A 12,209-nucleotide genomic window follows, 5' to 3' on the forward strand; every position below is an offset into this window, starting at 1 on the left:
CTTATTGGCCACTTGAATCATAGGGCTGCTAACCTCTGTTATTCAAGAAAATCGTAATTGATCACCTGTAATATGACATCCAACCCTACTATCCTATATGATGAGTGGGTTGGTGATTGGTTTGACAGAGTATGCAGACATTCCAATGACTTGCACTAGATTTACCATTTGAAATGTCTCAGAGCTGTCATTTGCAGTTGATAGAGTCTTTTTGCCCTCACTACTCTTCTTATTATTATATTTCTCTATTCTCACTATGTTGGTGATTCTTTATTCTTCAGAAGCACTATTTGAATTGGCTGCTTAGCAGAGCTTGCCATAATAATACTCACATTCTAGGCAGATTAGGAGATCAGAATTTGAATATCCACCTATTTGATAACCTTCACGTTTCTTAGGTTGGCCTCTATGGGCCAAATTATTTTAAATGTAGCTACTATTATTGAAACCCACAGCTGTATTTTCAGTCTGAGCTATGTTGGCTGAAGAATTAGCTGTCTAGACAGTCTTCTTGACCTCTTTGAAGAGATTCAATCAAAAGTGTATTTCCTCCATGATCAAATGAATGTCCAATATGACAGACTTTGATTTGGACTCTTGTATCTTCTCAATTTTCTTTTGCATGTAGTTTTACTATATATTGAGAAGTGCAGAATAGAATATGTAGAATATCACATCATTTAGTAGTAAAATATCAAGTATTTCTAATTTTATAATAATGTCATTGAACTTATTGAAAAATATATATATATCAGTGACTTAGATACTACTTATTAATGTAAATGCTAGGACTGCTTTTTTGCAGAGCTGTGTTCTCAGAATGAAGAACTTCTTCTCAACTATGTGCTAAAGGGAATATGCAATCCTGCCTTCATCATATTTATTAAAACAGAGCCTAATGCTAGCTGCCAATATGTTTGAAATGAATATGTAAAGTCGATGATTTTTAACCTCTCAAAAAGAAGCTCATTTAGGATCTTCATCAGGGCTTTTGACTTGCTTGTCCTCTAATATAACCTAGCATTGAGCATCAATTAGCTTGGCCTTTATATTTGCATGCTAGAAGAGATAATTCAAAGATCTAATCAGAGCATTCAGCTTGATGGTATACTTAGTATTCTGTTTGAACTGGCTGATTGCCTTGCTGACGCGGCTATCTGAGTCATAGAGATTATATTGCATTTGAGACCTCAAGTTCAGATCCTATGCTGATGGTTGACTCATCAGCAGATTTGCAGACATTATGGCTCTGTCATTCTGAGTGTGAAGTCTCTTCAATTGAAGTTGAAGCTGCAATTCTTTGCACTTCTTTTTTTGAAGTTCTAAATCAATCTTTTGATATTCAAGATTCAATCTCCTCAGTTGCAATTCTTCAGAGTCAGTTGCTGGCAATAGGTTAGAGATCACTGCAGGCATCTCCATCTCATCTTCTGAAGGAGTTAAATCAGCATATTTGACATGATGTAGGCGGACCAGTCTCACTGTAGTAGGAGCTGTAATCAGCCCAGCTTGCTGATCAGATGTTTCAGAGAGTCCAATCCTGGAACTCTTGAACACTCCTGAGGGGGTCAGTGAGCTTAAGGCCTACTGATCATTTTCAAATCAGTCAAATTGACTGAATTGATTTAATTATGATCATAAGTGAGTCATCATATATTCTGCCATATCATATTAATCTTCTTTATAACAGAGTAATCTTATTCAGTGAGATTCTTATCTATAAGCTTGATTGAGCAGATTGATATGTTTTTATATGATCAGTTGCTGAAAAATTAGTGAGTTGCAGATTTTTCTTTCACTCACTAAGCAAACAGATTGAACACAGAAAAAAATAATAATAATAATAATATAAAAATGCACTAAATTGATCAATTGATATAAAATAAGACAATATTATATTAAATGAAGTAAGTAGTAATTAATATATACTATATTTGACAAGAATTCCTTGAATTGGCAGTTATTTGTGTAAAGAGTTAAGCTCTAAGAACTAGAGGCTAGTCTTACTATATAACAAGGATGAATTACTTGAGAAAGGGAAGAAAAGAATGAGATGAGAACTCAAGCTTAAGCAAGCTCACATAGCATGATTATGTGTGCATGTGCAAATAATAACTAGACTGAGTCAGTCAGTCAGAGCAAATCTAGAGGTTCAACTCTTTATAATACTCCCCTTCTCCCTCTTTGTTGCAGGTCTTTATGACTATTTAAAGCCCTCTTTACATTTAATTTTGCCTGCTGAGAGGCCTCTCAAGTGTTCAAGGCCTTCACTTCTTGTAGAAGACTCATGTCATTCTATGTAGACTCAGCTCAATCTACTCATTTAATGAGATATTGCTTTTTCTCCAGTAGATTTATTCATTCTGAATTTTCTCAATCTCAAACTCAGATTCTTCTAGGGTCTCTATAGCAGATGACTGCCAGTCAGTTTACCTCTGACTAGACAGGGGATTCATCACTGTAGCATGTAGAAGCTTTACATTAAAGATATTGTGAATGCCAGGTGAGACATTCAGTTGATAAGTATGAAATTCTATCTTTTCTAGCACAGTATATTGATTGTATTTCACATTCAGCTTTTTGCACAGATGATTAGTTCTCATGTTCTCTAAGCTCAATCAGATCTTATCTTCAGGTTAAAAGCTTGAAACTAAGTCTCTTCATCTATTCATATATTTCTCTTGAGATTACTGAGCATTCATCATTTTTCCTTGAGCTCATTTCAATACTTCACAGGCCTTCCTCATATAATCATTCATAAACTCAATAAAATTATGTGACATTTCAACAGGAGGTGCATCAGCTATATCAATAGAGAAGATGTAAAAAAGATGTATTAAAAAGAATAGACTCACACTCATTGAGGCAGCATCTCTATTATTAATGATCAGCTCTGCTAGAAGGAGTCATTCACACCAGTCATCTTGTTGAAAGCTAATGTACTTATGTAGATAGATTTTCAGGGTCTGATTCATTTACTCTGTAGCTTCATCAGTCTCTGAGTGATAGACTATAGAGAATCATCTCTTAATGTCTAATTTCTCATACATCTGAGTTCAAAACATGCTTGTGAAAGTCAACCTTCAATCTGACACTACTGCCTTAGGAATGCCATGTCAAGAGATGATGTTGTGAAGAAACACTCTAGTCACTGTCTTCATATCAGTTTTCTTAACTGCTTTTAATATAACTTCCTTGATCAGTCTGTTCATTATAATCATAATATTTATGTATTCTTTAGAGCTTGATAAGTTCATGATAAAGTTCATGAAAAGCTCCTGCTATATGTGTTCAAGAATGAGAAGAGGCTTAAGCAGTCTCTGATGTCAATCTCTTTATGTGATGTTTGATCTGCAAAGATAATAGTTCCTGGTCATTCTTCTTACATCAGTGGCATAGTCTGATCAGTAAAACTTACATCTTAGAACTTCTATCATTTGCTCTCACCTGGGATGACTGGTAAGAGGTGAGTCATGAGCCTCATGCACTAATCTGATTCAAAGAGGTTTGAAGTCTGGCACTCACTTACAATCTCAAAAGAGAAGCTCTCTGTTCTCATTTAAAGAGCACTCAGAGATAGAGGTCTTAATGCTGAGTTTAGAAGAAAATCTGAATCTTCTCTCATGAAGAATTTGCTTCAGATACTGCAGAATCTTGTCATTTTTATGAGTCTTATTTCACTGAGCTTGAAGAGACATCTCAGATTTCACACTGGCAGCAGTCACTATTGATTTCATTCCAGGTGCCAGTACATTAAACTTAAGTAGTTGAGCTTGCCTCTGCTTGATTTTCTCATCATCAGTGCTCTATAGCATGTCCTGCTCTCTTCATGATAAAGTGTCTGATTCAATGTTCAACTTCTCTGACTGATAATCAATTCTGAAGTTGAATTGATAGAGAATATTCATTCAATATAGCTGTCTTTCATTTAGTCTATGTGTAGTCATGAAGTATTCTAGATTCTTATGATCTGTGAGAATCTTGAATTCCTTTACACTTCATAGCTCAGCATCTCATTTCTTTAAACACTTAATTATTATTAATAACTCCTTATCATGAATCTTGTAGTTGCATTCCACAGGTGAATGCTTGTGAGAGAAGAAAGCATATAGATGTAGAATACTCTGCTCATCATATTGTAGCAGCACTTCTTCTGAGATATAATCTGAGAAGTTCATTTTCAATATAGTCTCACAGTCAGAGTCAAATTGAAGCAGAATTGAAGCAGAGATAAACATTGATTTTAGACACTTAAAAGCTTTCTCAGCCTTGCTCATCTATAAAAAAGAAACATTCTTGTGTGTAAGAATCATCAGTGAGATCATGATCTTTGAGAAATCCCTGATAAATTGTCTATAAAAATTGACAAAGTCTAAAAACTCTTGTATATCTTTAAGAGTAGTAGGTGTTGTCTATTTCAAAACAGCTTTAACCTTCTCCAGATCTATTTATATATCCTTGCTCACTTCAATGATAAATTTAAAATATTTTGTACTGTTCATCTCAAACTCACTCTTTCTGATGTCTGCCTGCAGGCCTACTTTCTGTAGACATATAAGCATTTTTTATACATGCTCATAATGCTTCTGTAAGCTTCTTGAGGAAAATATCAAGATGTCATCTAAATAGACTGAGCAGAAGTCATCCAGATATCTATGTAATGCTCAGTTGATATATTTTTGAAATGTGCTTGGAGCATTGGCCAAATCAAAGAGTGTAATCAGCCACTCAAATAGCTCATATCTGGTTCTAAAGACTATCATCCACTCATCATCTTTCATGATTCAAATCTTGTGAAAAGCTATAATAATATTCAGCTTAGTGAATCATTTAGCCTGTTCAATTCACTGTAGAGTCTCACTGATTAATGATAGAGAATATCAATTCTTTCAGATGATTTTGTTAAGAGCTTGATAGTTCACACAAAATATTAGTCCACTCTCAGACTTCTTCATGAATAGTATGAGAGTGACTGCAGAGGAGTTGCTCACTATAATAAAACCCTTATCTAGATAATCTGTAAGAGTCTTTCATAAAGTCAGTAGTTCCTCTCAAGACATATTATATAATAAGCTTCAAGGGGGTTGTTCTGTGCTACCATCAGCCTTTTAATCAGTTCAATCCTATGATCTCTACCTGGATCACAAAGTGGGGGTAGAGTGTTGGTGGCTTCCTTATCAAATATGTCTAAAAACTCATGATAATGTTCAGACAACTTTTCTCTAGGATCAATCTTTGATTTCACTTCTAGAGTCTTTTAAATGTCAGTCAAACTGACAGTGAAGATCTTGATATTTCACTTCTCTCAAGTGCTCACAAGCCTAGAGAAGCTTACAGCAGAGATGGGAATCACATCAGCTTTTGTGTTTGAACTAGACTCTATCTCTATACCACTCTCTTCAAATCTTACAATTCTTTGATGAGAGATTATAGTCACCTTTTGCTGGGCCAGCCAGAGGTTGCTTAGATACATATCATGACCATATAACTCATTCACCATGTAGAGAAAAGCCTGTTCAGTGATGTGACTGCCTATATCAATTCAAATGCCAGTTACTATGCTCATAGAGAGTCTCATGAAGTCTTCAAAGCCAGTCATTTTAACAGAGGGAATTTCAATACACAGGAGCTTATGCTTGTTAATGTAGAATTGAGAAATAAGATTATAGACATTACATCCACTGTCTATTATTGCTCTAGTCAAAAAGACATTATCTACTAGAGCATTGACAGTGAAGGGTTTGAATATCATCTTAGATTTAAATCTTCTCCATTGCTTTCTCATAAGCTTCTTATTTCACTTCTTTCAGTGTCTTTTGATTGGAGCTACTCTTTTCCTGAATCCTCACTCATATTCACATTATCATCATTCAGTACTGGCTTGGGGATTATCTTAGCTATCATGGGGGTGGCAGGATGTCTGAGAGATTTGAACAGGTAGCTCTTAATCATATGATCTTCAGCTCTGCATCTCAGGCACAGGCCTTGTTCTCTTTATCAATTAATCTTTGTCTGATTTATCAATTTGGCATGATGAGTGCTTGAGATCATAGCACCAGGAGAGAGATTCATCAGATCATCAGCAGAAGCTTGAGACCAGTTTCATTAGTTAAGAACAGTATGACAAAGTAGAGAGTGTAAATTAGACATTATATGATCTGAAGAAGATCTGTCCTCACAACATTTAGATCACTGTCTTAAAGTCTTAAGCTCAGAGATTTGATGATCAACTAATCTAAGCTTCTTGCAGTAATTCTCATAGAGAGACAGTTTTCTTACACCCATCATGCTTTCCCTCAGCTCCATGCTTAGAGCAGATTTCAAATACCTCTTTTTAACATGATCATCTCATTTATGATCACCAGCTTCCAGCAGTAGCTGATTAAATTCAGGCAGAAAGTCAAAGAGAGCTTTTCTCTTCTGTCATAGATTGTTGAGCTTTTGCATAGCCTTTTTCTATTATGCAGAATCACTAAAGAGTATGTGTGTCTGCTTCAGTAAGCTCTCTACTGTGAAGTTAATCTTGTTCTTATTATTCTCAACTCAGAAGTAAACTTGAGCTGCTGTCATTTCTTCCAGTCTTGAGTATACATATCAAGCACATTTCTCATTATTATTTAAAGCTTTCTCATTAATCTTAAGTTTTAATTGAAGCTTTAGCTCTCACTGAGAGTAGTGCTTCAGATTAAAATCATCATACTTCTCACAGTCTGGTAGCTTAGTCTTTGGTCTTCTGACTGCAATGAGTGATTGTGAGTTCAATTGAGAGAGAATTGATGTTAAAGTGTTCAAAGCTTGTTGTAGATTAGCTATTTCAACTTGCTGAGCTGCTATTAAATCTTTGTTCTTATGCTGGACCTGTTTCTGCTGTTGAAGAAAGACTATCTATTGTTGTTCAAAGCTGCTGAAGATGTCTCTGCTCATTGCTTCATATTGATCTATTTGTGTATTTGTTGTACAAATCTGCTACTTTATCTCATTCAGCTAGACATTTTCAATGTTGCTCATTTGTTTATTAGCATGATTGCTAACTCAGTCTATTCATATACCAGTACTATCACTGAACTTCATGATGCAGAATTTAAGACTCTCAATAGTCTATCATATGTCAGCACATTTGCTGAGCTTCATGATACAGAATTAAAACTCTCAGTAGTCTATCAATGAAAGAAGTGAAGCAATTTATAATGTAAAGGGTTAAGCTCTAAGAACTAGAGGCTAGTCCTCCTATATAACAAGGATGAATTGCTTGAGAAAGGGAAGAAAAGAATGAGATGAGAACTCAAGCTTAAGCAAGTTTGCGTAGCATGATCACATGCGCATGTGCAAATGATGGCTAGGCTGAGTCAGCCAGCCAGAGCAAATCTAGAAGTTCAACCCCTTATAATTTGCACAAAATAGATCTCATAATCTGTGAAAGATAGATTGCTTGATTGATTATATAGTGATCACTAGCTACACAGAAGTTATACATAGTGTAAATTACATAAGAAGGCGAATAGACCTGACACAATTCAGCTTTCTTTAATTGAAAAGTGATCAGTATTAATAATTAGCTTATATTTCATTTATGAGAGTCAGTTTTTAAATATCAGTTCTTTTTCATTGATGAGATGCTTTAGATTATCAAGCTTGACTAATTATTATATCTGTTGAATATTTATCAGTCTGATTTGTAAAACTAAATAATTCACTATCTGCTATAAGATATTTTATTTTTTTATCAAATTGTTTACTTACTGATCAAGTTCACTCATTTGCTTTCTCTAATCATCTCATTTTATTTTAATCTGATGTAGAATTTCTCTTGCTTCATTCATGAGATCAGTAACCTTTTGATATATCTATTTTAAATTCTCTTTAATTGCTTTTAAAAATATTTTTCTTAATAGAAACTCTTTTAATTTTATATTTTTTTTTTATCTGAGTTATTATATTCTATTTTAATTTTTATAAATTATTAGATTCTCTAACTACTACTGATATCTTAATAATATTCTTAGAGATTTATAATAAAAGTAAATAAGAATTTTCAGAGATTTTTTATCAAAAAAATTTATTTTAAAAAGAGTAAAAAATATTATTAATTTTAATATTTTATCAAGATTTTAATTTATATATAGATAAAACAGATATTTAACTGTTAGTTAAGTAAGCTATTTAAATAAAATATTAAGATAGTTTTTAAGAGATGAGTTCAGAGAAGATTTTATTTATATAACTTTTTTTTTAATAATATTTTTTACATTATATATTATTTATATATGAGATAATTATGAAATTAATTACTATATCAATGTCTAGATAATTATAATTATTGATTATCTTAGTCTATAATCTTACACTATCAAAAAAATTAAATAAAGTTTATTTATTTTATGATATCATAATAATAATTTTTTTGATAAAATTTCTCTTATTAAGAGAATAAAATTGACAGAGTATATAGTGAAGAATTATTTAAAAAATCAATAGCATTAAGTTGAATCTGATAGAATCATAATAAGCAGAGTAAGTATAATAAACAGAGTAATTAAAATAAGCAGAATTATCAAATAAACTAAGATATTAAATAAGTTAAACTGTGATAATAATTAGAGTAATTTAAATACTCAATATAATCAGTTGAGAAGTATATAATAAGATTAAATAAAAAAAAATTTCAAGTTAATTACTGAACAATATGCAGAAATTTCTTATATATTTGAAAAAAGTTTAATTACTAAATTATAAAATTAAAATCTTAATAGAATTAAAATATTTTTAAAAAATCTGATTTTTTGAAAATGTATTCAATTTAATAATATAAATTATCAGAGATTTATTTAATATCTAGTAGTGAAAGTTTTATATAAAATCAAAATTAAAATTGAATTTAAAATTAAAAATTATTCAGAGCTATTAATTTTAATAATGAAACTTCTGAATAGCACTTTCAAATTTCTGATGAAGAATAGTAATAAAAGCTTCTATAATAAAAATAAAAAAAAAAACAAATAAGAATAAAAAATTAATAAAATTTTAAATATTTAGTATAGTTATAATCACTAAGAAGCTCATATAAATATAGATAAAAATATAAATAAATTTAAATATTTAACATGATCACAATCACTAAGAAACTCATATAGATATGAATATAAATATATAGATCTACTACTCAATCTTCAAAGTTTTTTGAAAAATAGATATTTAATATCATATTATAATTTAACTAAAGTCAGAATAATAATAAGACAATAGCTTCAATTTATCTATCTAACTAGACAGCTGTGATAAAAATATTTAACTGAGATTTAGAATGAAGAATGAATAAATTACTAAATATATAAAGTGTAGTTGAAAATTATAATAAATTAATCTTTAAAGTAAAATGATTAAAAATTGAAGTAGATTAATCTTAGTAATTAAATATGATTAAGATTAGAACAGATCAATTTTTAAAGCAGAGTGAGATGAATCAATTTTAATTTATATATAAGTAGTTGTGCTATAATATAAAAAAGTAATATTAAAATATATTTAATATATATAAAATATTAAATAAATAAATTTAATAAATAAGTATATTATTATATCTAATTTATCTAACTTATAGATAAATATAATCAATAAGTGAGCAAATCATATAAGTGAGTGAATCACTTCTCACTATTCATACAATGAGAAATGCTCTGCATCAAAAATATTAATTATATAAAAAAAAATAAAGCCTCTACTCAGAAAGAAAGACTTTTTTTAGTCATTTAAATACTTAAAAATAATTAAATTTCAAGTGTATAAGCTGCAAAGCAAAGCTATATGAAGTCTTTTATGCAACTTTAACTCATCATATATATGATTATATGACATGTGTTCACATATTGTCAAAGAATCAGAAACTTAGTCTTATAGAAAAAAAATCTTTTGTTCAATGAGTTCTGATCATAAATAAGTGAGATCAGTCTTTTTGAGTTGCAACTGTATGAGAAATGATCAATCTTTTTCTTGTCAATTGAGAATTCAATCCCTCACTCACAATGAGCGAATACTGAGTACAAAACTTTGTCAACTATTATGATGAGCTGAAATTCAAATTCTCACATAAGTACAATCATCAATAGGCTCTATATAAGAATTCTAAGATTATTCATAAGTGATTTAAACTTGTACAAAATACTATTATGAAGTATGAGATTCTGGAAAATGATATCTACAACTTTGATAAGACAGAGTTTTAGATAAGTGTAATTGAGACTATCAGGATGATGACTAAATTTGAAAAAACTAAGAATTTCAAGCTTGTACAGTCTGAAAATCGGAAATGAATGACTATTATTATTGAAGTTAATACAACTGACTGAGTCTTGTGTACAATAATTATCCTCAAAGAAAAGATGCATCTGTTAGGAACTAAATGTGAGCTGCATAAGAAGGAAACTCTCTGTGTTGCTAACTGCTATGTAATGAAATTCTAAGATTGATGAGGAAAAAGAGATGTTAGAGTCTGCTCAGATTATAAACAGCTCACATGATCACGTGACCAGATCACGACCAATCCACTAGGTTACATGTGGGGTGTGGTCACGTGATGGAGATAAACCTAGCCCCGGCGCCGAGCCTAACACATCAATCCTGCTGATATGAGACAGAAGGACTACCACACAACTGAGTGATTGAAGTCAGTGAGAATGACTGAATCACTGACTAGCTGGGCTTGTACTGACTGAAAGAGATGTTCAACAAGGAGATTCTACCCTGTATGAAGGACAGATATCAACTGTTGATTCTAGATTGATACTGAAGTCATGCTTTAGCTGAATTAGATTAATTTTGCACTGAGAATTAGATTATTACTCTTTACATGTTGTTATATTTCTCTCATCTTCTTCAGTCATTGAATGTTAGCTGCTTCTCACACCTGAAAACTGCATATAAACAGCAGATAGAAAATCAAATGCAGTTTGAGATCAATTATATTGATAAGAAGAAGTTTTTAAGTCTTTATTTTGCAGCTCAAATGCAGGCTTTGACTGAGAGCAATATTAAGAGCAGCTTTAAAGCTGCTGAGCTGATTTCATATAATTCTGAGCAGGTTCTCTCACAGCTTAATATTATTATGCATACCTCTACTCTTTTAAAGATCTTCTATAGCTTTCAGGCCTCTTGGATAATAGTTATATTATATAATATATATTAATTAAAGCAGCAGGTTAAGAAAATTAAAGAATATATCAAGTACTATATACAGAGCTTACTCAGTTCAATCAATCATGCTTTAAGTCAGCTGGTCAATGGATATCAAATGATAATACATAGTGCTATTATTCTAACAGCTGAAAACAGAGAGTTAAGAGCTCAAAATACCAAACAAAAGAGAAAATGAAAAAGAAACTATACATATATAGCTTAAAAGAATACTTTAAGAATTGAAGAAGACTTGAATTGTGTATGAAGGATCAATGAATGAAAACAGAGAATGATTGAAACTGCTGAATTGTGATCACAAAAATGTACAGCATCACAGTATAGTATCTATGAGATTATTGAACATATTGCCTGTATATGCTTTAAGTGTATAGAAAATAATTTATAATATAATTTGCTAGATTTTCTTTATAGTTAAGATTTTGAAGACATTCTTATTGTATAAAGAGTAAGAAGTGATTCATTTACTTATTTGATTCACTTGCTTATTAATTATATTATAATAAATAACTTATTAAGTAAATATAATTTAAAAGAAAAATTTTTTTTTAATAAATAAAAATTATATTAAGCTAAAAATAGTTATTTTAAATTTAAATAAAAAAACTTAATTATATAAAAGATTATATAAAAAATTATAACTATTTAACTATATTAATATAAATAAATTAAAAAAAATAAAAGTAGAATATATTTAAATATTAAATTTAATATATAAAAAATTTAATTAAAAATAAAATAAAATTTTATTATTTTATTTATTATATTTATTAAATAAATAATTAATTATTTAATATTATTAATTTTTATTATCTAAATTTATATTATATTAATAAATTTTATAATATTATAGTAATTATAATACTCTTCAATATATAAAAAATAAAATATTTTTAATTTAATATAATTTAACTTAATTTGATTAAGTATTATAATATTAAAAAAATTTAATTTAAACTTTAATTAATTAAAATATAGTAATTTTATAATTTATTTAAATAATTTATTTATTTAAAAATTTA

This window comes from Paracoccidioides lutzii (genome assembly GCF_000150705.2).
Source record: "Paracoccidioides lutzii Pb01 unplaced genomic scaffold supercont2.8, whole genome shotgun sequence".
In the NCBI taxonomy this organism is placed as follows: Eukaryota; Fungi; Ascomycota; class Eurotiomycetes; order Onygenales; family Ajellomycetaceae; genus Paracoccidioides; species Paracoccidioides lutzii.